Raw genomic sequence first — 25,291 nt, 5'->3', positions numbered from 1 at the left:
AAGCCTGGAGTCAATTGACAATGTAGAGCTAGAGTTTGCAGAGGGGAGAACCGGTGAAAATGCAGAATACAAGACATATAAGGGTCAGAAATAGTCTGATTTCCCATGTACACACACTGCAGCGTATTCTGAAAAGTTACTTGAAAGTACAGTTACTAGTCTCGACTCCAAAATGGCAAGTTATTCTAGGTTTGAAAAAAAAAACTTGCATTTTCACACAGTCCGTAACTGGGGATGTAGCTCAGTGGTAGAGCGCACGCTTTGCATGTGTGAGGACCCGGGTTCAATCCCCGGTATCTCCATGGATATCCGACATGTATGTGCAAGGAACGCACTTCCTTTTGGTGGTCACTTTTTCTCACCCTTGTTCGCTTCCTGCAGCCGCTGTGTGAAGTAAATACGTGTGAGTGCTCCAGGCTTCCGGTACACTTTTGGGGATGTAGCTCAGTGGTAGAGCGCATGCTTAGCATGTATGAGGTCATGGGTTCAATACCCAGCATCTCCAACCTTTTTCAAATATGGCTAGACATCTTTGGCTAGCGCACCACTCAAGCTAAGTGTCAAGACTCGCAAGGAATCTCTGCCGCTTAAACTGTTTGCTTTGCCATGTCACTTGGCAGGACAAGGCTTTCTTGATTGCAAGGTCTTAACACTGCCTTAGCCACGGGCAACACTTTTTCCCACTCAGTAAAATGACTTGAATGGGAACTGGACATTCAACAAACTTGGCCAAAATCAATAGTACACGCAAATAAAGGAGACTTTCGATTATATAGTCTCAAAGATATTTGCTTTTTTCACCACTTACCAGCCAAGGTTTGCTCTACCCCTGCCTCCTGTATTCACCATCCACTCTGAAAAAAGACAGCTCAACTTCATTGGGATCAAACCTAAACCTTCCACCAACACACCTTGACATTGGGTTGCACAGCTTTTTAGACTTTATGCTAATGATATAGGAGGCGGGAAGGTAAGAAAACTGGCAGAGGGACAATCAGAAGGATTGTGCTGAGCTTAATCACGCGTCTTTTACTTTAACCTAGAGCTGGATTCACCATCTACACTGATTACTATTGCTCTGTCATATACTCCACACTTCTGCTGCGTTTGTCTGTGTGTTGACTAATGAAGGCCAGGAAACCTTCTCTGTGTGCTGCGCTGTATATGGTAGAGCCAAGAGTTGCTAGTCTCCTCCCAAAAGCCTGGAGTCAATTGACAATGTAGAGCTAGAGTTTGCAGAGGGGAGAACTGGTGAAAATGCAGAATACAAGACATATAAGGGTCAGAAATAGTCTGATTTCCCATGTACACACACTGCAGCGTATTCTGAAAAGTTACTTGAAAGTACAGTTACTACTCTCGACTAAAAAATGGCAAGTTATTCTAGGTTTGAAAAAAAAAAACTTGCATTTTCACACAGTTCATAACTGGGGATGTAGCTCAGTGGTAGAGCGCACGCTTTGCATGTGTGAGACCCCGGGTTCAATCCCCGGCATCTCCATGGCCGTCCTGCATGTATGTGCAAGGAATGCACTTCCTTTTCGTAGTTACTTTTTCTCACCATGTTTCCTTCTTGCATCCGCTGTGTGCAGTAAATACGTGTGAGTGCTCCAGGATTCCGGTACAATTTTGGGGATGTAGCTCAGTGGTAGAGCGCATGCTTCGCATGTATGAGGTCCTGGGTTCAATCCCCAGCATCTCCAACCTTTTTCAAATATGGCTAGACATCGTTGGCTAGCGCACCACTCAAGCTAAGTGTCAAGACTCGCAAGGAATGTCTGCCGCTTAAACTGTTTTCTTTGCCATGTCACTTGGCAGGACAAGGCTTTCTCGATTGCAAGGTCTTAACACTGCCTAAGCCACGGGCAACACTTTTTCCCACTCAGTAAAATGACTTGAATGGGAACTGGACATTCAACAAACTTGGCCAAAATCAATAGTACACGCAAATAAAGGAGACTTTCGATTATATAGTCTCAAAGATATTTGCTTTTTTCACCACTTACCAGCCAAGGTTTGCTCTACCCCTGCCTCCTGTATTCACCATCCACTCTGAAAAAAGACAGCTCAACTTCATTGGGATCAAACTTAAACCTCCCACCAACACACGTTGACATTGGGTGGCACAGCTTTTTAGACTTTATGCTAATGATATAGGAGGCGGGAAGGTGAGAAAACTGGCAGAGGGACAATCAGAAGGATTGTGCTGAGCTTAATCACGCGTCTTTTACTTTAACCTAGAGCTGGATTCACCATCTACACTGATTACTATTGCTCTGTCATATACTCCACACTTCTGCTGCGTTTGTCTGTGTGTTGACTAATGAAGGCCAGGAAACCTTCTCTGTGTGCTGGGCAGTATATGGTAGAGCCCAGAGTTGCTAGTCTCCTCCCAAAAGCCTGGAGTCAATTGACAATGTAGAGGTAGAGTTTGTAGAGGGGAGAACCGGTGAAAATGCAGAATACAAGACATATAAGGGTCAGAAATAGTCTGATTTCCCATGTACACACACTGCAGCGTATTCTGAAAAATTACTTGAAAGTACAGTTACTACTCTCGACTCCAAAATGGCAAGTTAATCTAGGTTTGAAAAAAAAACTTGCATTTTCACAAAGTTTGTAACTGGGGATGTAGCTCAGTGGTAGAGCGCACGCTTTGCATGTGTGAGGCCCTGGGTTCAATCCCCGGCATCTCCATAGCCAGCCTGCATGTATGTGCAAGGAACGCACTTCCTTTTGGTGGTCACTTTTTCTCACCCTTGTTCGCTTCCTGCAGCCGCTTTGTGAAGTAAATACGTGTGAGTGCTCCAGGCTTCCGGTACACTTTTGGGGATGTAGCTCACATGTATGAGGTCCTGAGTTCAATCCCCACCATCTCCAAACTTTTTCAAATATGGCTAGACATCTTTGGCTAGCGCACCACTCAAGCTAAGTGTCAAGACTCGCAAGGAATCTCTGCCGCTTAAACTGTTTGCTTTGCCATGTCACTTGGCAGGACAAGGCTTTCTCGATTGCAAGGTCTTAACACTGCCTAAGCCACGGGCAACACTTTTTCCCACTCAGTAAAATGACTTGAATGGGAACTGGACATTCAACAAACTTGGCCAAAATCAATAGTACACGCAAATAAAGGAGCCTTTCGATTATATAGTCTCAAAGATATTTGCTTTTTTCACCACTTACCAGCCAAGGTTTGCTCTACCCCTGCCTCCTGTATTCACCATCCACTCTGAAAAAAGACAGCTCAACTTCATTGGTATCAAACCTAAACCTCCCACAAACACACCTTGACATTGGGTTGCACAGCTTTTTAGACTTTATGCTAATGATATAGGAGGTGGGAAGGTGAGAAAACTGGCAGAGGGACAATCAGAAGGATTGTGCTGAGCTTAATCACGCATCTTTTACTTTAACCTAGAGCTGGATTCACCATCTACACTGATTACTATTGCTCTGTCATATACTCCACACTTCTGCTGCGTTTGTCTGTGTGTTGACTAATGAAGGCCAGGAAACCTTCTCTGTGTGCTGCGCTGTATATGGTAGAGCCCAGAGTTGCTAGTCTCCTCCCAAAAGCCTGGAGTCAATTGACAATGTAGAGCTAGAGTTTGCAGAGGGGAGAACCGGTGAAAATGCAGAATACAAGACATATAAGGGTCAGAAATAGTCTGATTTCCCATGTACACACACTGCAGCGTATTCTGAAAAGTTACTTGAAAGTACAGTTACTACTCTCGACTCCAAAATGGCAAGTTATTCTAGGTTTGAAAAAAAAAACTTGCATTTTCACACAGTTCATAACTGGGGATGTAGCTCAGTGGTAGAGTGCACGCTTTGCATGTGTGAGGCCCTGGGTTCAATCCCTGGCATCTCCATGGCCAGCCTGCATGTATGTGCAAGGAACGCACTTCCTTTTGGTGGTCACTTTTTCTCACCCTGGTTTGCTTCCTGCAGCCGCTGTGTGAAGTAAATACGTGTGAGTGCTCCAGGCTTCCGGTACACTTTTGGGGATGTAGCTCAGTGGTAGAGCGCATGCTTCGCATGTATGAGTTCCTGGGTTCAATCCCCAGCATCTCCAACCTTTTTCAAATATGGCTAGACATCTTTGGCTAGCGCACCACTCAAGCTAAGTGTCAAGACTCGCAAGGAATCTCTGCTGCTTAAACTGTTTTCTTTGCCATGTCACTTGGCAGAACAAGGCTTTCTCGATTGCAAGGTCTTAACACTGCCTAAGTCACGGGCAACACTTTTTCCCACTCAGTAAAATGACTTGAATGGGAACTGGACATTCAACAAACTTGGCCAAAATCAATAGTACACGCAAATATAGGAGAATTTCGATTATATAGTCTCAAAGATATTTGCTTTTTTCACCACTTACCAGCCAAGGTTTGCTCTACCCCTGCCTCCTGTATTCACCATCCACTCTGAAAAAAGACAGCTCAACTTCATTGGGATCAAACCTAAACCTCCCACCAACACACCTTGACAGTGGGTTGCACAGCTTTTTAGACTTTATGCTAATGATATAGGAGGCGGGAAGGTGAGAAAACTGGCAGAGGGACAATCAGAAGGATTGTGCTGAGCTTAATCAAACGTCTTTTACTTTAACCTAGAGCTGGATTCACCATCTACATTGATTACTATTGCTCTGTCATATACTCCACACTTCTGCTGCGTTTGTCTGTGTGTTGACTATTGAAGGCCAGGAACCCTTCTCTGTGTGCTGTGCTGTATATGGTAGAGCCCAGAGTTGCTAGTCTCCTCCCATAAGCCTGGAGTCAATTGACAATGTAGAGCTAGAGTTTGCAGAGGGGAGAACCGGTGAAAATGCAGAATACAAGACATATAAGGGTCAGAAATAGTCTGATTTCCCATGTACACACACTGCAGCGTATTCTGAAAAGTTACTTGAAAGTACAGTTACTACTCTCGACTCCAAAATGGCAAGTTATTCTAGGTTTGAAAAAAAAACTTGCATTTTCACACAGTTTGTAACTGGGGATGTAGATCAGTGGTAGAGCGCACGCTTTGCATGTGTGAGGCACCGGGTTCAATCCCCGGCATCTCCATGGCCATCCTGCATGTATGTGCAAGGAAAGCACTTCCATTTGGTAGTCACTTTTTCTCACCCTTGTTCGCTTCCTGCATCCGCTGTGTGAAATAAATACGTGTGAGTGCTCCAGGCTTCCAGTACACTTTTGGGGATGTAGCTCAGTGGTAGAGCGCATGCTTTGCATTTATGAGGTCCTGGGTTCAATACCCAGCATCTCCAACCTTTTTCAAATATGGCTAGACATCTTTGGCTAGCGCACCACTCAAGCTAAGTGTCAAGACTCGCAAGGAATCTCGGCCGCTTAAACTGTTTGCTTTGCCATGTCACTTGGCAGGACAAGGCTTTCTCGATTGCAAGGTCTTAACACTGCCTAAGCCACGGGCAACACTTTTTCCCACTCAGTAAAATGACTTGAATGGGAACTGGACATTCAACAAACTTGGCCAAAATCAATAGTACACGCAAATAAAGGAGACTTTCGATTATATAGTCTCAAAGATATTTGCTTTTTTCACCACTTACCAGCCAAGGTTTGCTCTACCCCTGCCTCCTGTATTCACCATCCACTCTGAAAAAAGACAGCTCAACTTCATTGGGATCAAACTTAAACCTCCCACCAACACACCTTGACATTGGGTGGCACAGCTTTTTAGACTTTATGCTAATGATATAGGAGGCGGGAAGGTGAGAAAACTGGCAGAGGGACAATCAGAAGGATTGTGCTGAGCTTAATCACGCGTCTTTTACTTTAACCTAGAGCTGGATTCACCATCTACACTGATTACTATTCCTCTGTCATATACTCCACACTTCTGCTGCGTTTGTCTGTGTGTTGACTAATGAAGGCCAGGAAACCTTCTCTGTGTGCTGCGCTGTATATGGTAGAGCCCAGAGTTGCTAGTCTCCTCCCAAAAGCCTGGAGTCAATTGACAATGTAGAGCTAGAGTTTGCAGAGGGGAGAACCGGTGAAAATGCAGAATACAAGACATATAAGGGTCAGAAATAGTCTGATTTCCCATGTACACACACTGCAGCGTATTCTGAAAAGTTACTTGAAAGTACAGTTACTACTCTCGACTCCAAAATGGCAAATTATTCTAGGTTTGAAAAAAAAAAACTTGCATTTTCATACGGTTCGTAACTGGGGATGTATCTCAGTGGTAGAGCGCAAGCTTTGCATGTGTGAGGCCCTGGGTTCAATCATTGGCATCTCCATGGCCAGCCTGCATGTATGTGCAAGGAACGCACTTCCTTTTGGTGGTCACTTTTTCTCACCCTTGTTCGCTTCCTGCAGCCGCTGTGTGAAGTAAATACGTGTGAGTGCTCCAGGCTCCCTGTACTCTTTTGGGGATGTAGCTCAGTGGTAGAGCGCATGCTTCGCATGTATGAGGTCCTGGGTTCAATCGCCAGCCTCTCCAACCTTTTTCAAATATGGCTAGACATCTTTGGCTTGCGCACCACTCAAGCTAAGTGTCAAGACTCGCAAGGAATCTCTGCCACTTAAACTGTTTGCTTTGCCATGTCACTTGGCAGGACAAGGCTTTCTCGATTGCAAGGTCTTAACACTGCCTAAGCCACGGGCAACACTTTTTCCCACTCAGTAAAATGACTTGAATGGGAACTGGACATTCAACAAACTTGGCCAAAATCAATAGTACACGCAAATAAAGGAGACTTTCGATTATATAGTCTCAAAGATATTTGCTTTTTTCACCACTTACCAGCCAAGGTTTGCTCTACCCCTGCCTCCTGTATTTACCATCCACTCTGAAAAAAGACAGCTCAACTTCATTGGGATCAAACCTAAACCTCCCACCAACACACCTTGACATTGGGTTAAACAGCTTTTTAGACTTTATGCTAATGATATTTGAGGCGGGAAGGTAAGAAAACTGGCAGAGGGACAATCAGAAGGATTGTGCTGAGCTTAATCACGCGTCTTTTACTTTAACCTAGAGCTGGATTCACCATCTACACTGATTACTATTGCTCTGTCACATACTCCACACTTCTGCTGCGTTTGTCTGTGTGTTGACTAATGAAGGTCAGGAAACCTTCTCTGTGTGCTGCGCTGTATATGGTAGAGCCCAGAGTTGCTAGTCTCCTCCCAAAAGCCTGGAGTCAATTGACAATGTAGAGCTAGAGTTTGCGGAGGGGAGAACCGGTGAAAATGCAGAATACAAGACATATAAGGGTCAGAAATAGTCTGATTTCCCATGTACACACACTGCAGCGTATTCTGAAAAGTTACTTGAAAGTACAGTTACTACTCTCGACTCCAAAATGGCAAGTTATTCTTGGTTTGAAAAAAAAAAACTTGCATTTTCACACAGTTCGTAACTGGGGATGTAGCTCAGTGGTAGAGCGTACGCTTTGCATGTGTGAGGCCCCGGGTTCAATCCCTGGCATCTCCATGGCCATCCTGCATGTATGTGCAAGGAATGGACTTCCATTTGGTGGTCACTTTTTCTCACCCTTGTTTGCTTCTTGCATCCGCTGTGTGAAGTAAATACGTGTGAGTGCTCCAGGCTTCCGGTACACTTTTGGGGATGTAGCTCAGTGGTAGAGCGCATGCTTTGCATGTTTGAGGTCCTGGGTTCAATACCCAGCATCTCCAACCTTTTTCAAATATGGCTAGACATCTTTGGCTAGCGCACCACTCAAGCTAAGTGTCAAGACTCGCAAGGAATCTCTGCCGCTTAAACTGTTTGCTTTGCCATGTCACTTGGCAGGACAAGGCTTTCTCGATTGCAAGGTCTTAACACTGCCTAAGCCACGGGCAACACTTTTTCCCACTCAGTAAAATGACTTGAATGGGAACTGGACATTCAACAAACTTGGCCAAAATCAATAGTACACGCAAATAAAGGAGACTTTCGATTATATAGTCTTAAAGATATTTGCTTTTTTCACCACTTACCAGCCAAGGTTTGCTCTACCCCTGCCTCCTGTATTCACCATCCACTCTGAAAAAAGACAGCTCAACTTCATTGGGATCAAACCTAAACCTCCCACCAACACACCTTGACATTGGGTTGCACAGCTTTTTAGACTTTATGCTAATGATATAGGAGGCGGGAAGGTGAGAAAACTGGCAAAGGGACAATCAGAAGGATTGTGCTGAGCTTAATCACGCGTCTTTTACTTTAACCTAGAGCTGGATTCACCATCTACACTGATTACTATTGCTCTGTCATATACTCCACACTTCTGCTGCGTTTGTCTGTGTGTTGACTAATGAAGGCCAGGAAACCTTCTCTGTGTGCTGCGCTGTATATGGTAGAGCCCAGAGTTGCTAGTCTCCTCCCAAAAGCCTGGAGTCAATTGACAATGTAGAGCTAGAGTTTGCAGAGGGGAGAACCGGTGAAAATGCAAAATACAAGACATATAAGGGTCAGAAATAGTCTGATTTCCCATGTACACACACTGCAGCGTATTCTGAAAAGTTACTTGAAAGTACAGTTACTACTCTCGACTCCAAAATGGCAAGTTATTCTAGGTTTGAAAAAAAAAACTTGCATTTTCACACAATTCGTAACTGGGGATGTAGCTCAGTGGTAGAGCGCACGCTTTGCATGTGTGAGGCCCCGGGTTCAATCCCCGGCATCTCCATGGCCATCCTGCATGTATGTGCAAGGAATGCACTTCCTTTTGGTAGTCACTTTTTCTCACCCTTGTTCGCTTCTTGCATCTGTTGTGTGAAGTAAATACGTGTGAGTGCTCCAGGTTTCCGGTACACTTTTGGGGATGTAGCTCAGTGGTAGAGCGCATGCTTCGCATGTATGAGGTCCTGGGTTCAATCCCCAGCATCTCCAACCTTTTTCAAATATGGCTAGACATCTTTGGCTAGCGCACCACTCAAGCTATGTGTCAAGACTCGCAAAGAATCTCTGCCGCTTAAACTGTTTGCTTTGCCATGTCACTTGGCAGGACAAGGCTTTCTCGATTGCAAGGTCTTAACACTGCCTAAGCCATGGGCAACACTTTTTCCCACTCAGTAAAATGACTTGAATGGGAACTGGACATTCAACAAACTTGGCCAAAATCAATAGTACACACAAATATAGAAGACTTTCGATTATATAGTCTCAAAGATATTTGCTTTTTTCACCACTTACCAGCCAAGGTTTGCTCTACCCCTGCCTCCTGTATTCACCATCCACTCTGAAAAAAGACAGCTCAACTTCATTGGGATCAAACCTAAACCTCCCACCAACACACCTTGACATTGGGTGGCACAGCTTTTTAGACTTTATGCTAATGATATAGGAGGCGGGAAGGTGAGAAAACTGGCAGAGGGACAATCAGAAGGATTGTGCTGAGCTTAGTCACGCGTCTTTTACTTTAACCTAGAGATGGATTCACCATCTACACTGATTACTATTGCTCTGTCATATACTCCACACTTCTGCTGCGTTTGTCTGTGTGTTGACTAATGAAGGCCAGGAAACCTTCTCTGTGTGCTGCGCTGTATATGGTAGAGCCCAGAGTTGCTTGTCTCCTCCCAAAAGCCTGGAGTCAATTGACAATGTAGAGCTAGAGTTTGCAGAGGGGAGAACCGGTGAAAATGCAGAATACAAAACATATAAGGGTCAGAAATAGTCTGATTTCCCATGTACACACACTGCAGCGTATTCTGAAAAGTTACTTGAAAGTACAGTTACTACTCTCGACTCCAAAATGGCAAATTATTCTAGGTTTGAAAAAAAAACCTTGCATTTTCACACAGTTTGTAACTGGGGATGTACCTCAGTGGTAGAGTGCACGATTTACATGTGTGAGGCCCCGCGTTCAATCCCCGGCATCTCCATGGCCAGCCTGCAAGTGTGTGCAAGGAACGCACTTCCTTTTGGTGGTCACTTTTTCTCACCCTTGTTCGCTTCCTGCAGCCGCTGTGTGAATTAAATACGTGTGAGTGCTACAGGCTCCAATTACACTTTTGGGGATGTTGCTCAGTGGTAGTGCGCATGCTTCGCATGTATGAGGGCCTGGGTTCAATCCCAACGTCTCCAACCTTTTTCAAATATGGCTAGACATCTTTGGCTAGCGCACCACTCAAGCTAAGTGTCAAGACTTGCAAGGAATCTCTGCCGCTTAAACTGTTTGCTTTGCCATGTCCCTTGGCAGGACAAGGCTTTCTCGATTGCAAGGTCTTAACACTGCCTAAGCCACGGGCAACACTTTTTCCCACTCAGTAAAGTGACTTGAATGGGAACTGGACATTCAACAAACTTGGCCAAAATCAATAGTACACGCAAATATAGAAGACTTTCGATTATATAGTCTCAAAGATATTTGCTTTTTTCACCACTTACCAGCCAAGGTTTGCTCTACCCCTGCCTCCTGTATTCACCATCCACTCTGAAAAAAGACAGCTCAACTTCATTGGGATCAAACCTAAACCTCCCACCAACACACCTTGACAATGGGTTGCACAGCTTTTTAGACTTTATGCTAATGATATAGGAGGCGGGAAGGTGAGAAAACTGGCAGAGGGACAATCAGAAGGATTGTGCTGAGCTTAATCACGAGTCTTTTACTTTAACCTAGAGCTGGATTCACCATCTACACTGATTACTATTGCTCTGTCATATACTCCACACTTCTGCTGCGTTTGTCTGTGTGTTAACTAATGAAGGCCAGGAAACTTTCTCTGTGTGCTGCGCTGTATATGGTAGAGCCCAGAGTTGCTAGTCTCCTCCCAAAAGCCTGGAGTCAATTGACAATGTAGAGCTAGAGTTTGCAGAGGGGAGAACCGGTGAAAATGCAGAATACAAGACATATAAGGGTCAGAAATAGTCTGATTTCCCATGTACACACACTGCAACGTATTCTGAAAAGTTACTTGAAAGTACAGTTACTACTCTCGACTCCAAAATGGCAAGTTATTCTAGGTTTGAAAAAAAAAAACTTGCATTTTCACACAGTTCGTAACTGGGGATGTACCTCAGTGGTAGAGCGCACGCTTTGCATGTGTGAGGCCCTGGGTTCAATCCCTGGCATCTTCATGGCCAGCCTGCATTGCATGTATGTGCAAGGAACGCACTTCTTTTTGGTGGTCACTTTTTCTCACCCTTGTTCGCTTCCTGCAGCCGCTGTGTGAAGTAAATACGTGTGAGTGCTCCAGGCTCCTGGTACTCTTTTGGGGATGTACCTCAGTGGTAGAGCGCATGCTTCGCATGTATGAGGTCCTGGGTTCAATCCCCACCATCTCCAAACTTTTTCAAATATGGCTAGATATCTTTGGCTAGCGCACCACTCAAGCTAAGTGTCAAGACTCGCACGGAATCTCTGCCGCTTAAACTGTTTGCTTTGCCATGTCTCTTGGCAGGACAAGGCTTTCTCGATTGCGAGGTCTTAACACTGCCTAAGCCACGGGCAACACTTTTTCCCACTCAGTAAAATGACTTGAATGGGAACTGGACATTCAACAAACTTGGCCAAAATCAATAGTACACGCAAATATAGAAGACTTTCGATTATACAGTCTCAAAGATATTTGCTTTTTTCACCACTTACCAGCCAAGGTTTGCTCTACCCCTGCCTCCTGTATTCACCATCCACTCTGAAAAAAGACAGCTCAACTTCATTGGGATCAAACCTAAACCTCCCACCAACACACCTTGACATTGGGTTGCACAGCTTTTTAGACTTTATGCTAATGATATAGGAGGCGGGAAGGTGAGAAAACTGGCAGAGGGACAATCAGAAGGATTGTGCTGAGCTTAATCACGCGTCTTTTACTTTAACCTAGAGCTGGATTCACCATCTACACTGATTACTATTGCTCTGTCATATACTCCACACTTCTGCTGCGTTTGTCTGTGTGTTGACTAATGAAGGCCAGGAAACCTTCTCTGTGTGCTGCGCTGTATATGGTAGAGCCCAGAGTTGCTAGTCTCCTCCCAAAAGCCTGGAGTCAATTGGCAATGTAGAGCTAGAGTTTGCAGAGGGGAGAACCGGTGAAAATGCAGAATACAAGACATATAAGGGTCAGAAATAGTCTGATTTCCCATGTACACACACTGCAGCGTATTCTGAAAAGTTACTTGAAAGTACAGTTACTACTCTCGACTCCAAAATGGCAAGTTATTCTAGGTTTGAAAAAAAAACTTGCATTTTCACACAGTCCGTAACTGGGGATGTAACTCAGTGGTAGAGCGCACGCTTTGCATGTGTGGGGCCCCGGGTTCAATCCCCGGCATCTCCATAGCCAGCCTGCATGTATGTGCAAGGAACGCACTTCCTTTTGGTGGTCACTTTTTCTCACCCTTGTTCGCTTCCTGCAGCCGCTGTGTGAAGTAAATACGTATGAGTGCTCCAGGCTTCCCGTACACTTTTGGGGATGTAGCTCAGTGGTAGAGCACATGCTTCACATGTATGAGGTCCTGGGTTCAATCGCCAGCATCTCCAACCTTTTTCAAATATGGCTAGACATCTTTGGCTAGCGCACCACTCAAGCTAAGTGTCAAGACTCGCAAGGAATCTCTGCCACTTAAACTGTTTGCTTTGCCATATCACTTGGCAGGACAAGGCTTTCTCGATTGCAAGGTCTTAACACTGCCTAAGCCACGGGCAACACTTTTTCCCACTCAGTAAAATGACTTGAAAGGGAACTGGACATTCAACAAACTTGGCCAAAATCAATAGTACACGCAAATAAAGGAGACTTTCGATTATATAGTCTCAAAGATATTTGCTTTTTTCACCACTTACCAGCCAAGGTTTGCTCTACCCCTGCCTCCTGTATTCACCATCCACTCTGAAAAAAGACAGCTCAACTTCATTGGGATCAAACTTAAACCTCCCACCAACACACCTTGACATTGGGTGGCACAGCTTTTTAGACTTTATGCTAATGATATAGGAGGCGGGAAGGTGAGAAAACTGGCAGAGGGACAATCAGAAGGATTGTGCTGAGCTTTTTCACGCATCTTTTACTTTAACCTAGAGCTGGATTCACCATCTACACTGATTACTATTGCTCTGTCATATACTCGACACTTCTGCTGCATTTGTCTGTGTGTTGACTAATGAAGGCCAGGAAACCTTCTCTGTGTGCTGCGCTGTATATGGTAGAGCCCAGAGTTGCTAGTCTCCTCCCAAAAGCCTGGAGTCAATTGACAATGTAGAGCTAGAGTTTGCAGAGGGGAGAACCGGTGAAAATGCAGAATACAAGACATATAAGGGTCAGAAATAGTCTGATTTCCCATGTACATACACTGCAGCGTATTCTGAAAAGTTACTTGAAAGTATAGTTACTACTCTCGACTCCGAAATGGCAAATTATTCTAGGTTTGAAAAAAACAAACTTGCATTTTCACACAGTTCGTAACTGGGGATGTAGCTCAGTGGTAGAGCGCACGCTTTGCATGTGTGAAGCCCTGGGTTCAATCCCCGGCAACTGCATGGCCAGCCTGCATGTATGTGCAAGGAACGCACTTCCTTTTGGTGGTCACTTTTTCTCACCCTTGTTCGCTTCCTGCAGCCGCTGTGTGAAGTAAATACGTGTGAGTGCTCCAGGCTTCCGGTACACTTTTGGGGATGTAGCTCAGTGGTAGAGCACATGCTTCGCATGTATGAGGTCCTGGGTTCAATCCCCAGCGTCTCCAACCTTTTTCAAATATGGCCAGACATTTTTGGCTAGCGCACCACTCAAGCTAAGTGTCAAGACTCGCAAGGAATCTCTGCCGCTTAAACTGTTTGCTTTGACATGTCCCTTGGCAGGACAAGGCTTTCTCGATTGCAAGGTCTTAACACTGCCTAAGCCACGTGCAACACTTTTTCCCACTCAGTAAAATGACTTGAATGGTAACTGGACATTCAACAAACTTGGCGAAAATCAATAGTACACGCAAATATAGAAGACTTTCGATTATATAGTCTCAAAGATATTTGCTTTTTTCACCACTTACCAGCCAAGGTTTGCTCTACCCCTGTCTCCTGTATTCACCATCCACTCTGAAAAAAGACAGCTCAACTTCATTGGGATCAAACCTAAACCTCCCACCAACACACCTTGACAATGGGTTGCACAGCTTTTTAGACTTTATGCTAATGATATAGGAGGCAGGATGGTGAGAAAACTGGCAGAGGGACAATCAGAAGGATTGTGCTTAGCTTAATCACGCGTCTTTTACTTTAACCTAGAGCTGGATTCACCATCTACACTGATTACTAGTGTTGAGCATTCCGATACCGCAAGTATCGGGTATCGGCCGATATCAGCGGTATCGGAATTCCGATACTTAATTCCGATACTTTTTTCATATCGGATTCCGGGATCGGAATCGGAATAGGAAGTTCCCATCATGCTATGAGCCTGCTTGCTTTGATTAAGCCAATGGGAATCCTCCGAAGTGTGGGCACATCCTGTTAGGCATGTAGGCATGTTAACTATTGGCATGGCTGTGATTGGCTGCCGAAATGATGTCATGATGCACTATAAAAGCCACCGCAGCCGCCATTTCTGGTCACTCTGCTGTGAATTCAGTTAGGGACAGGCTGCTGTAGAAGACTGTGAGGGACAGTTAGAAATAGCGATTCTAAAAACAATATTGTGCTTTATCCAGGCTACATAAACCACCACTGTAGCTTGCTTTTCCCTAGCAGCGCTGTTTTCACAGCTGTCTGCAAGGGCTGTGTGAGTGCAGCTCACGCTGTGGAGTGGGTCCTGCAGCCACGTCAGGCTGTAGGCCACCCAGTGTGATCACTGCTGCCTCATACATCTTTTATTTTTTGAGCTGCATTTTTTAAATAATTTCAATCTAGTGTGCTTCCATCCGTATCCATATACGTTGGTTGCAAACACTAGTAGTAGACAGCGGAGCCTTTCTGCAGCCTTTCAGTGCTAGTGTCCACTTTGCTGCACTGTTCACGGCTGTCTGAGAGGTCTCTGACTGTGTGTGAGTGCAGCTCACGCTGAGTAGTGTGTCCTGCAGCTACGTCTGGCTGTAGGACGCTCAGCGTGCGTCACTGCCTCACACATATTTTTATTTGAGTGCAGCTCATTTTTTCTTCTATTAGTGTGCATCCATCCGTCTCCATCTACGGTGGTTGCAAACACTATATAGGAGTACACAGCGGAGCCTTTCTGCAGCCTGTCAGTGCCAGTGCCCACTTAGCTGCACTGTTGACGGCTGTCTGAGAGGTCTCTGACTGTGTGTGAGTGCAGCTCACGCTGAGTAGAGTGTCCTGCAGCTACGTCTGGTTGTAGGACGCTCAACGTGCGTCACTGCCTCACACATATTTGTCTCTGAGTGCAGCTCATTTTTTCTTCTCCTATTAGTGTGCATCCATCCGTATCCATCAACATTGGTTGGTTGCAAACACTATATAGGAGTAGATAGAGGAGCCTTTTTTTCTGGCTTGTGCCCTGCCGGCGCAGCCAGATTAGTATTACCCAATTTTTTTGGAGCCTCATCTTTTGCATTGTAGGTTACCTGCCTGCATTGTAATAGCTCCAAAAAGTTGGTGATACTATCAGTTTCAATTCTTTGTTCTCATACTTTGAGTTTGTTTCAAACAAAGAAACCACATAAAAAGTTCACCAAACACTACATTTTGAACTTGTGTAGGCCACATCAGCTCCTATTAAAGTCTAGTCCACACACACACACTTCATAAAATTAGTGTTTCTTGTACCTGTAACCAGCTGTTCAGGAATAAGCACACTAAGGCCCCCCTTTGTCCTTTTTTGCCTATCTTAAGCAGTCTTGCAAGATGAAGAAGGCAGGGAGTAAGGCGCGGGGGCGTGGGCGTGGGCGTGGAGTTTCAGCAGGGAGAGGACGTGGGGATTCTGCAGGGAGAGGACGTGGGGATTCTACAGGTAGAGGACGTGGGGATTCTGGGCCTGCTGCGGGCACCAGTGGATCAGCATCCCCCAGTTTTAGCAGGCAACAGTCCTTTATGTGCAGCTTTGTAGGACCTCAACGTACCCCACTGCTGCGGGAGGAACAAATTGAAGCCGTTGTCGGATGGATGGCAGCTAACGCATCGACTTCAATTACTTCCGCATCCTCTCAGGGTCAGAGCACCGAAGAGCAACCATCTGTCTCTTCACCACCTGCCAAAGTGCCCAGGCAGTCAGAGAGACATGGACAGGAGCCATCACAATCTCTACTTCTGTTCTCGGAATCTGTTGGCTTGGAAAGAGGGGGCCAGCCAAGCAGCATTCCTGAATGTGAAGAAGAGGGAGTATGCAGTGATGCGCAACTTCTTTGTCCCTCTGAATCTGAAGAGGCGAGTGGGCCAGTGCCTATGGTCAGCACACCTCAGTACGCATCAGATGATGACGAGACTCAGTTGCCACTTTCTGGTGCGTACGGTGCTGGCGAGACAACCCCGGAGAAGCAGCTGTTTGAAGAGGGGAGGGAAGATGATGAGGTCCTTGACCCATCATGGCGTGAGCAACAGGAAGGTGGTGGGAGCAGCTCGGAGGAAGAGATTCCCCTACCGGCCAAAACAGGAGGCAGAGGGAGGGGGAAGACTTGGTTGCCTGTACCCTCCACTTCAGCACCCGTTAGGAGCATTCCTCCTTCCAAAGGCAAACCGGGCGCTCACAAGAGTTGCAGTGCGTGGTCCTTTTTTGACACAGTTGCAGATGACATTTGCTTTGTCAAATGCAAGCTGTGTCATCAGAGAGTCAAAAGAGGGAGAAATGTCAGCAACCTCAATACCACAAATATGTGGAAACATGTGCGCACCAAGCACGAGTTGGAGTTGCATAGACACCCTCAAGACGTAGGCCAACGTACAGCACCACCTACCACCTCTTCAGTTCGTGTTGGGCCCTCTTCCTCCAGCTCACACACTGCTGGTTCGGCTTCCTCACAGGATCGCCAAGGAAGAACCTCTGCCACTGTTGTCCGGAGACCCTGTCAGATTCCACCCATAACAGCACGTTCCCATCCATCACAGCCATCGGTAGCACAGGCATGGGATAAAAGGCGCCCTTACTCGGCAAACCATCCCCGAGCACAGTCTCTGAATGCTGGCATTGCCAAACTTCTGGCAGTTGAAATGCTGTCATTCAGGCTGGTGGACACTGACACCTTCCGGGACTTAATGGCATTGGCAGTCCCCCAATACAACGTGCCCAGACGCTTTTATTTCAGCAGGCGAGCCGTCCCTGCCCTGCAGAAACATGTTGAGGGCAAAATAAAACATGCGCTACTAAACGCCGTTAGTAGCAAGGTCCACCTGACCACCGATGCGTGGACCAGTAACCATGGACAGGGACGATACCTTTCCCTCACTGCCCACTGGGTCAATGTTGTGGAGCCGGGTACGGATCTGGAGAGTGGCGCTGTACGTGTTCTTCCAACGCCACGGATTGCAGGACTCCAGTCTGTACACATAGACTCCTCCTCCTACTCAAGTTCCTCAGAAACAGCAGAGCAGGAGCCTGTTACGACCGATATGAGCACAGCCGTGGCCAAACGTCAACAGGCTGTACTCAAATTAATTTCTTTGGGGAATCGAAGCCACACAGCGCAGGAGCTCTGGAATGCTATCAAGCTGGAGAGCGATGTGTGGTTTGGGCCAGCGAATCTCCAGCCGGGCTTGGTAGTGTGTGACAATGGCCGAAATCTGGTGGCAGCTCTTGGCCTAGGCAACCTCACACACATCCCATGTCTGGCACATGTTCTTAACTTGGTCGTGCAGAGCTTTCTGAGGGACTATCCGGATCTTGATGCACTGTTGCACAAGGTCCGCATAGAGTGCGCTCACTTGCGACGTTCCAGCACGGCAAGATCGCGCCTCGCTGCTCTGCAGCGACGATTTGGCCTTCCAGAACATTGCATCATATGTGACCTACCCACCCGGTGGAATTCAACGTTACATATGTTGGAGCGGTTGTGTGAGCAGCAGGCAGCAGTCATGGAGTACCAGCTGCATCAGGCGCAAACAAGTCGCACTGTGCGCCGTTCACACTTCAGCACCATTGAGTGGGCCTCTATGAAGGACATCTGCCTCGTTTTGCGTGCCTTCGATGAATCCACGCGGATGGCGAGTGCAGATGATGCACTAGTCAGCATGACTGTCCCCCTTATCTGCCTGCTTCAACAAACACTGCAAGCACTAAGGGATGAGGTTTCAGAAGAGGTGGAGGATGAGGAGTCCCAAATGCCATCTGCTTCTGGACAGTCTGCGCTACGTGTTTCCTCACAAAGGCCTAGGCAGGGGACACTTTGTGAGGAGGATGAGGAGGAGTCGATGGAGGAGGAAGACATCTCTCCAGAGGAGGGAGGTACACAAACCTCTACTCAGTATGTACAGCGAGGGTGGGGTGATGCAGAGCAGGTCGAGGTCACGCCTCAAACAGGGGACAGCGGTTCTTTGGCAGTTGGGAGTCTGGTGCACATGGTTGATTTCATGCTGCAGTGCCTGAGAAACGACCGCCGCATCGCCCACATTCTCGTCTCGGCTGATTATTGGGTGTACACCCTCCTAGATCCTCGCTACCGGGACAGCGTACAAAGGCTCATACCAACGTTGAACCGGGAGCGTAAAATGCGGGAGTACGAAGAGTCACTGGTGCAGTCCATAATGTTTTCCATTCCACCCGACAGCATTGTTGCAAGTGCTTTACAAAGCAGCTCTGTGCGTCGAGGCAGTGGAGGAAACTCTGCACAAAGAGGGAGCAGAGGCAGTGCCGCAGCACAAGGCAAGACCACTATGGCCCAAATGTGGCAAAGTTTTGTGTGTCCACCACAATTGTCTACACCATCAGCGACGCCTCGAGTCAGCAGGAGGCAACGCTTCCGTCAGATGGTGTCAGACTACATGTCTTGCCCTGTCGCTGTACTCCCAGATGGCTCTTCCCCCTTCAAGTTTTGGGTCTCTAAGCTGGATACATGGCCAGAGCTTAGCCAGTATGCATTGGAGGTGCTGGCTTGCCCTGCTGCCAGTGTATTATCGGAACGTGTCTTTAGTGCCGCAGGTGGTGTACTAACAGACCGTCGCACGCGACTATCTTCCGATAATGTTGACCGGCTGACTTTTCTGAAAATGAACAAGGCCTGGATCTCCAAAGACTTTGCCATTCCTCTTACAGACTAAATTAGTGGTTGGCAACTGTATCCAGGTCTGCTGGTGTGTTCATTTTTCTACCACCTGAACTATAATCCCTGTGCTTCAACACAGCCAGTTGTCGCTCAGATGTGTCGTCTGCACAGAGAAACACACTAGCTCCTGTGTTACTGGGGTTCAGTAATGCCAGCTGATCCCCTGCTGTGTGGACGGCAGAGTCACCAGCTCCATCAACATTCAAACCACTACTGATTTTTAACCGTGCCCAACTTAGGTCTCTGGCTCCACTGTCTCTACTATTTCCCCTGACCTCCAACCCCGCCATCTACATCTCTGAAGTGGCGTCAGCACAATCTACACTTGTTCCTGTGTTCCTGTGGCTCAGTCCCATCAGTTTATCCCCTGATGTGTGTCCGGCAAGGTCTCCTGCTCTGTCCACATTCCCATAACCAGTAGTGGGAATGAGGACAGAGCTGGCGAACTTGCCGGACAAACATCAGGGGATCAACTGATGGGACTGAGCACCAGTAACACAGGAACAAGTGTAGATTGTGCTGACGCCACTTCAGAGATGTAGCTGGCGGGGTTGGAGGCCAGGGTAAATAGTAGAGACAGTGGAGCCAGAGGCCTAAGTGGAGCATGGTTAGAATCAGTAGTAGTCCACAACCTCCATAAAAACCGCTGCCCATTGGCCTCTGCATGCGGCATGCGTAATCCTGGGCACCAACAGCGTCAGTTGGTGTTCAGAAGTGTCGTCTCCACAGAGCCAAACACATTCGTTCAAGTGTTAGTGGGGTTCAGCACTGCCAGCTGTTCCCCTGCTGTGGAGATGGCAAGTCTCCTGCTGCCTTCACCTGCCAAAATCCAGTAGGCCCCAGCCTGCTCCTCGCCTAATCCTGGGCTCCAACAGCGTCAGTTGGTGTTCAGAAGTGTCGTCTCCACAGAGCCAAACACATTCGTTCAAGTGTTAGTGGGGTTCAGCACTGCCAGCTGTTCCCCTGCTGTGGAGATGGCAAGTCTCCTGCTGCCTTCACCTGCCAAAATCCAGTAGGCCCCAGCCTGCTCCTCGCCTAATCCTGGGCTCCAACAGCGTCAGTTGGTGTTCAGAAGTGTCGTCTCCACAGAACCAAACACATTCGTTCAAGTGTTAGTGGGGTTCAGCACTGCCAGCTGTTCCCCTGCTGTGGAGATGGCAAGTCTCCTGCTGCCTTCACCTGCCAAAATCCAGTAGGCCCCAGCCTGCTCCTCGCCTAATCCTGGGCTCCAACAGCGTCAGTTGGTGTTCAGAAGTGTCGTCTCCACAGAACCAAACACATTCGTTCAAGTGTTAGTGGGGTTCAGCACTGCCAGCTGTTCCCCTGCTGTGGAGATGGCAAGTCTCCTGCTGCCTTCACCTGCCAAAATCCAGTAGGCCCCAGCCTGCTCCTCGCCTAATCCTGGGCTCCAACAGCGTCAGTTGGTGTTCAGAAGTGTCGTCTCCACAGAGCCAAACACATTCGTTCAAGTGTTAGTGGGGTTCAGCACTGCCAGCTGTTCCCCTGCTGTGGAGATGGCAAGTCTCCTGCTGCCTTCACCTGCCAAAATCCAGTAGGCCCCAGCCTGCTCCTCGCCTAATCCTGGGCTCCAACAGCGTCAGTTGGTGTTCAGAAGTGTCGTCTCCACAGAACCAAACACATTCGTTCAAGTGTTAGTGGGGTTCAGCACTGCCAGCTGTTCCCCTGCTGTGGAGATGGCAAGTCTCCTGCTGCCTTCACCTGCCAAAATCCAGTAGGCCCCAGCCTGCTCCTCGCCTAATCCTGGGCTCCAACAGCGTCAGTTGGTGTTCAGAAGTGTCGTCTCCACAGAACCAAACACATTCGTTCAAGTGTTAGTGGGGTTCAGCACTGCCAGCTGTTCCCCTGCTGTGGAGATGGCAAGTCTCCTGCTGCCTTCACCTGCCAAAATCCAGTAGGCCCCAGCCTGCTCCTCGCCTAATCCTGGGCTCCAACAGCGTCAGTTGGTGTTCAGAAGTGTCGTCTCCACAGAACCAAACACATTCGTTCAAGTGTTAGTGGGGTTCAGCACTGCCAGCTGTTCCCCTGCTGTGGAGATGGCAAGTCTCCTGCTGCCTTCACCTGCCAAAATCCAGTAGGCCCCAGCCTGCTCCTCGCCTAATCCTGGGCTCCAACAGCGTCAGTTGGTGTTCAGAAGTGTCGTCTCCACAGAACCAAACACATTCGTTCAAGTGTTAGTGGGGTTCAGCACTGCCAGCTGTTCCCCTGCTGTGGAGATGGCAAGTCTCCTGCTGCCTTCACCTGCCAAAATCCAGTAGGCCCCAGCCTGCTCCTCGCCTAATCCTGGGCTCCAACAGCGTCAGTTGGTGTTCAGAAGTGTCGTCTCCACAGAGCCAAACACATTCGTTCAAGTGTTAGTGGGGTTCAGCACTGCCAGCTGTTCCCCTGCTGTGGAGATGGCAAGTCTCCTGCTGCCTTCACCTGCCAAAATCCAGTAGGCCCCAGCCTGCTCCTCGCCTAATCCTGGGCTCCAACAGCGTCAGTTGGTGTTCAGAAGTGTCGTCTCCACAGAGCCAAACACATTCGTTCAAGTGTTAGTGGGGTTCAGCACTGCCAGCTGTTCCCCTGCTGTGGAGATGGCAAGTCTCCTGCTGCCTTCACCTGCCAAAATCCAGTAGGCCCCAGCCTGCTCCTCGCCTAATCCTGGGCTCCAACAGCGTCAGTTGGTGTTCAGAAGTGTCGTCTCCACAGAACCAAACACATTCGTTCAAGTGTTAGTGGGGTTCAGCACTGCCAGCTGTTCCCCTGCTGTGGAGATGGCAAGTCTCCTGCTGCCTTCACCTGCCAAAATCCAGTAGGCCCCAGCCTGCTCCTCGCCTAATCCTGGGCTCCAACAGCGTCAGTTGGTGTTCAGAAGTGTCGTCTCCACAGAGCCAAACACATTCGTTCAAGTGTTAGTGGGGTTCAGCACTGCCAGCTGTTCCCCTGCTGTGGAGATGGCAAGTCTCCTGCTGCCTTCACCTGCCAAAATCCAGTAGGCCCCAGCCTGCTCCTCGCCTAATCCTGGGCTCCAACAGCGTCAGTTGGTGTTCAGAAGTGTCGTCTCCACAGAGCCAAACACATTCGTTCAAGTGTTAGTGGGGTTCAGCACTGCCAGCTGTTCCCCTGCTGTGGAGATGGCAAGTCTCCTGCTGCCTTCACCTGCCAAAATCCAGTAGGCCCCAGCCTGCTCCTCGCCTAATCCTGGGCTCCAACAGCGTCAGTTGGTGTTCAGAAGTGTCGTCTCCACAGAACCAAACACATTCGTTCAAGTGTTAGTGGGGTTCAGCACTGCCAGCTGTTCCCCTGCTGTGGAGATGGCAAGTCTCCTGCTGCATTCACCTGCCAAAATCCAGTAGGCCCCAGCCTGCTCCTCGCCTAATCCTGGGCTCCAACAGCGTCAGTTGGTGTTCAGAAGTGTCGTCTCCACAGAGCCAAACACATTCGTTCAAGTGTTAGTGGGGTTCAGCACTGCCAGCTGTTCCCCTGCTGTGGAGATGGCAGTCTCTCCTGCTGTCTCCGCATTACAAAGACAGTAGGCCTCTGCCTACACCCTCCTATTTCCTGGGCTTCAACACAGCCAGTTGTAGTTCGGAAGTGCCGTCCACACGGAAAGAGATACTTGCTCCCGTGTCTCAGTGGGGTTCAGTAACGTCAGCTGATCCCCTGCTGTGTGGATGGCAGTCTCTCCTGCTGTCACCTCATTCAAAATTCAGTAGGCCTCTGCCTACACCCTCCTATTTCCTGGGCTTCAACACAGCCAGTTGTAGTTCGGAAGTGCCGTCCACACGGAAAGAGATACTTGCTCCCGTGTCTCAGTGGGGTTCAGTAACGTCAGCTGATCCCCTGCTGTGTGGATGGCAGTCTCTCCTGCTGTAAACTCATTCAAAATACAGTAGGCCTCTGCCTACACCCTCCTATTTCCTGGGCTTCAACACAGCCAGTTGTAGTTCGGAAGTGCCGTCCACACGGAAAGAGACACTTGCTCCCGTGTCTCAGTGGGGTTCAGTAACGTCAGCTGATCCCCTGCTGTGTGGATGGCAGTCTCTCCTGCTGTCACCTCATTCAAAATTCAGTAGGCCTCTGCCTACACCCTCCTATTTCCTGGGCTTCAACACAGCCAGTTGTAGTTCGGAAGTGCCGTCCACACGGAAAGAGATACTTGCTCCCGTGTCTCAGTGGGGTTCAGTAACGTCAGCTGATCCCCTGCTGTGTGGATGGCAGTCTCTCCTGCTGTCACCTCATTCAAAATTCAGTAGGCCTCTGCCTACACCCTCCTATTTCCTGGGCTTCAACACAGCCAGTTGTAGTTCGGAAGTGCCGTCCACACGGAAAGAGATACTTGCTCCCGTGTCTCAGTGGGGTTCAGTAACGTCAGCTGATCCCCTGCTGTGTGGATGGCAGTCTCTCCTGCTGTCACCTCATTCAAAATTCAGTAGGCCTCTGCCTACACCCTCCTATTTCCTGGGCTTCAACACAGCCAGTTGTAGTTCGGAAGTGCCGTCCACACGGAAAGAGATACTTGCTCCCGTGTCTCAGTGGGGTTCAGTAACGTCAGCTGATCCCCTGCTGTGTGGATGGCAGTCTCTCCTGCTGTAAACTCATTCAAAATACAGTAGGCCTCTGCCTACACCCTCCTATTTCCTGGGCTTCAACACAGCCAGTTGTAGTTCGGAAGTGCCGTCCACACGGAAAGAGACACTTGCTCCCGTGTCTCAGTGGGGTTCAGTAACGTCAGCTGATCCCCTGCTGTGTGGATGGCAGTCTCTCCTGCTGTAAACTCATTCAAAATACAGTAGGCCTCTGCCTACACCCTCCTATTTCCTGGGCTTCAACACAGCCAGTTGTAGTTCGGAAGTGCCGTCCACACGGAAAGAGACACTTGCTCCCGTGTCTCAGTGGGGTTCAGTAACGTCAGCTGATCCCCTGCTGTGTGGATGGCAGTCTCTCCTGCTGTCACCTCATTCAAAATTCAGTAGGCCTCTGCCTACACCCTCCTATTTCCTGGGCTTCAACACAGCCAGTTGTAGTTCGGAAGTGCCGTCCACACGGAAAGAGATACTTGCTCCCGTGTCTCAGTGGGGTTCAGTAACGTCAGCTGATCCCCTGCTGTGTGGATGGCAGTCTCTCCTGCTGTCACCTCATTCAAAATTCAGTAGGCCTCTGCCTACACCCTCCTATTTCCTGGGCTTCAACACAGCCAGTTGTAGTTCGGAAGTGCCGTCCACACGGAAAGAGATACTTGCTCCCGTGTCTCAGTGGGGTTCAGTAACGTCAGCTGATCCCCTGCTGTGTGGATGGCAGTCTCTCCTGCTGTAAACTCATTCAAAATACAGTAGGCCTCTGCCTACACCCTCCTATTTCCTGGGCTTCAACACAGCCAGTTGTAGTTCGGAAGTGCCGTCCACACGGAAAGAGACACTTGCTCCCGTGTCTCAGTGGGGTTCAGTAACGTCAGCTGATCCCCTGCTGTGTGGATGGCAGTCTCTCCTGCTGTAAACTCATTCAAAATACAGTAGGCCTCTGCCTACACCCTCCTATTTCCTGGGCTTCAACACAGCCAGTTGTAGTTCGGAAGTGCCGTCCACACGGAAAGAGACACTTGCTCCCGTGTCTCAGTGGGGTTCAGTAACGTCAGCTGATCCCCTGCTGTGTGGATGGCAGTCTCTCCTGCTGTCACCTCATTCAAAATTCAGTAGGCCTCTGCCTACACCCTCCTATTTCCTGGGCTTCAACACAGCCAGTTGTAGTTCGGAAGTGCCGTCCACACGGAAAGAGACACTTGCTCCCGTGTCTCAGTGGGGTTCAGTAACGTCAGCTGATCCCCTGCTGTGTGGATGGCAGTCTCTCCTGCTGTCACCTCATTCAAAATTCAGTAGGCCTCTGCCTACACCCTCCTATTTCCTGGGCTTCAACACAGCCAGTTGTAGTTCGGAAGTGCCGTCCACACGGAAAGAGATACTTGCTCCCGTGTCTCAGTGGGGTTCAGTAACGTCAGCTGATCCCCTGCTGTGTGGATGGCAGTCTCTCCTGCTGTCACCTCATTCAAAATTCAGTAGGCCTCTGCCTACACCCTCCTATTTCCTGGGCTTCAACACAGCCAGTTGTAGTTCGGAAGTGCCGTCCACACGGAAAGAGATACTTGCTCCCGTGTCTCAGTGGGGTTCAG

General features: G+C 48.3%; 19 non-coding genes across 19 annotated transcripts; all 19 read left to right on the top strand.

The window, feature by feature from the left end:
* Positions 1-230: 230 nt before the first annotated feature.
* Positions 231-302, top strand: TRNAA-UGC (transfer RNA alanine (anticodon UGC)). Its single transcript has one exon. It is a non-coding gene; the product is annotated as a tRNA-Ala (tRNA).
* A 131-nt stretch (positions 303-433) lies between these two features.
* TRNAA-AGC (transfer RNA alanine (anticodon AGC)) lies at positions 434-505 on the top strand. Its single transcript has one exon. It is a non-coding gene; the product is annotated as a tRNA-Ala (tRNA).
* Positions 506-1,429: 924 nt separating this feature from the next.
* On the top strand, positions 1,430-1,501 carry TRNAA-UGC (transfer RNA alanine (anticodon UGC)). The gene has a single exon. It is a non-coding gene; the product is annotated as a tRNA-Ala (tRNA).
* Positions 1,502-1,631: 130 nt separating this feature from the next.
* On the top strand, positions 1,632-1,703 carry TRNAA-CGC (transfer RNA alanine (anticodon CGC)). The gene has a single exon. It is a non-coding gene; the product is annotated as a tRNA-Ala (tRNA).
* Positions 1,704-2,625: 922 nt separating this feature from the next.
* TRNAA-UGC (transfer RNA alanine (anticodon UGC)) lies at positions 2,626-2,697 on the top strand. Its single transcript has one exon. It is a non-coding gene; the product is annotated as a tRNA-Ala (tRNA).
* A 1,106-nt stretch (positions 2,698-3,803) lies between these two features.
* Positions 3,804-3,875, top strand: TRNAA-UGC (transfer RNA alanine (anticodon UGC)). The gene has a single exon. It is a non-coding gene; the product is annotated as a tRNA-Ala (tRNA).
* Positions 3,876-4,006: 131 nt separating this feature from the next.
* TRNAA-CGC (transfer RNA alanine (anticodon CGC)) lies at positions 4,007-4,078 on the top strand. The gene has a single exon. It is a non-coding gene; the product is annotated as a tRNA-Ala (tRNA).
* Positions 4,079-5,000: 922 nt separating this feature from the next.
* On the top strand, positions 5,001-5,072 carry TRNAA-UGC (transfer RNA alanine (anticodon UGC)). Its single transcript has one exon. It is a non-coding gene; the product is annotated as a tRNA-Ala (tRNA).
* A 131-nt stretch (positions 5,073-5,203) lies between these two features.
* TRNAA-UGC (transfer RNA alanine (anticodon UGC)) lies at positions 5,204-5,275 on the top strand. The gene has a single exon. It is a non-coding gene; the product is annotated as a tRNA-Ala (tRNA).
* A 1,127-nt stretch (positions 5,276-6,402) lies between these two features.
* On the top strand, positions 6,403-6,474 carry TRNAA-CGC (transfer RNA alanine (anticodon CGC)). Its single transcript has one exon. It is a non-coding gene; the product is annotated as a tRNA-Ala (tRNA).
* Positions 6,475-7,398: 924 nt separating this feature from the next.
* Positions 7,399-7,470, top strand: TRNAA-UGC (transfer RNA alanine (anticodon UGC)). The gene has a single exon. It is a non-coding gene; the product is annotated as a tRNA-Ala (tRNA).
* Positions 7,471-7,601: 131 nt separating this feature from the next.
* Positions 7,602-7,673, top strand: TRNAA-UGC (transfer RNA alanine (anticodon UGC)). Its single transcript has one exon. It is a non-coding gene; the product is annotated as a tRNA-Ala (tRNA).
* A 923-nt stretch (positions 7,674-8,596) lies between these two features.
* On the top strand, positions 8,597-8,668 carry TRNAA-UGC (transfer RNA alanine (anticodon UGC)). The gene has a single exon. It is a non-coding gene; the product is annotated as a tRNA-Ala (tRNA).
* A 131-nt stretch (positions 8,669-8,799) lies between these two features.
* On the top strand, positions 8,800-8,871 carry TRNAA-CGC (transfer RNA alanine (anticodon CGC)). The gene has a single exon. It is a non-coding gene; the product is annotated as a tRNA-Ala (tRNA).
* Positions 8,872-10,992: 2,121 nt separating this feature from the next.
* TRNAA-UGC (transfer RNA alanine (anticodon UGC)) lies at positions 10,993-11,064 on the top strand. The gene has a single exon. It is a non-coding gene; the product is annotated as a tRNA-Ala (tRNA).
* A 136-nt stretch (positions 11,065-11,200) lies between these two features.
* Positions 11,201-11,272, top strand: TRNAA-CGC (transfer RNA alanine (anticodon CGC)). The gene has a single exon. It is a non-coding gene; the product is annotated as a tRNA-Ala (tRNA).
* A 922-nt stretch (positions 11,273-12,194) lies between these two features.
* Positions 12,195-12,266, top strand: TRNAA-UGC (transfer RNA alanine (anticodon UGC)). Its single transcript has one exon. It is a non-coding gene; the product is annotated as a tRNA-Ala (tRNA).
* A 131-nt stretch (positions 12,267-12,397) lies between these two features.
* TRNAV-CAC (transfer RNA valine (anticodon CAC)) lies at positions 12,398-12,469 on the top strand. Its single transcript has one exon. It is a non-coding gene; the product is annotated as a tRNA-Val (tRNA).
* A 1,127-nt stretch (positions 12,470-13,596) lies between these two features.
* On the top strand, positions 13,597-13,668 carry TRNAA-CGC (transfer RNA alanine (anticodon CGC)). The gene has a single exon. It is a non-coding gene; the product is annotated as a tRNA-Ala (tRNA).
* The last annotated feature ends 11,623 nt before the right edge of the window (positions 13,669-25,291 follow it).

This window comes from Dendrobates tinctorius, unplaced genomic scaffold, assembly GCF_039654945.1.
Source record: "Dendrobates tinctorius isolate UK_male_01 unplaced genomic scaffold, ASM3965494v1 ptg000011l, whole genome shotgun sequence".
NCBI lineage: Eukaryota > Metazoa > Chordata > Amphibia > Anura > Dendrobatidae > Dendrobates > Dendrobates tinctorius.
This window is presented reverse-complemented; position numbering and strand designations above follow the sequence as displayed.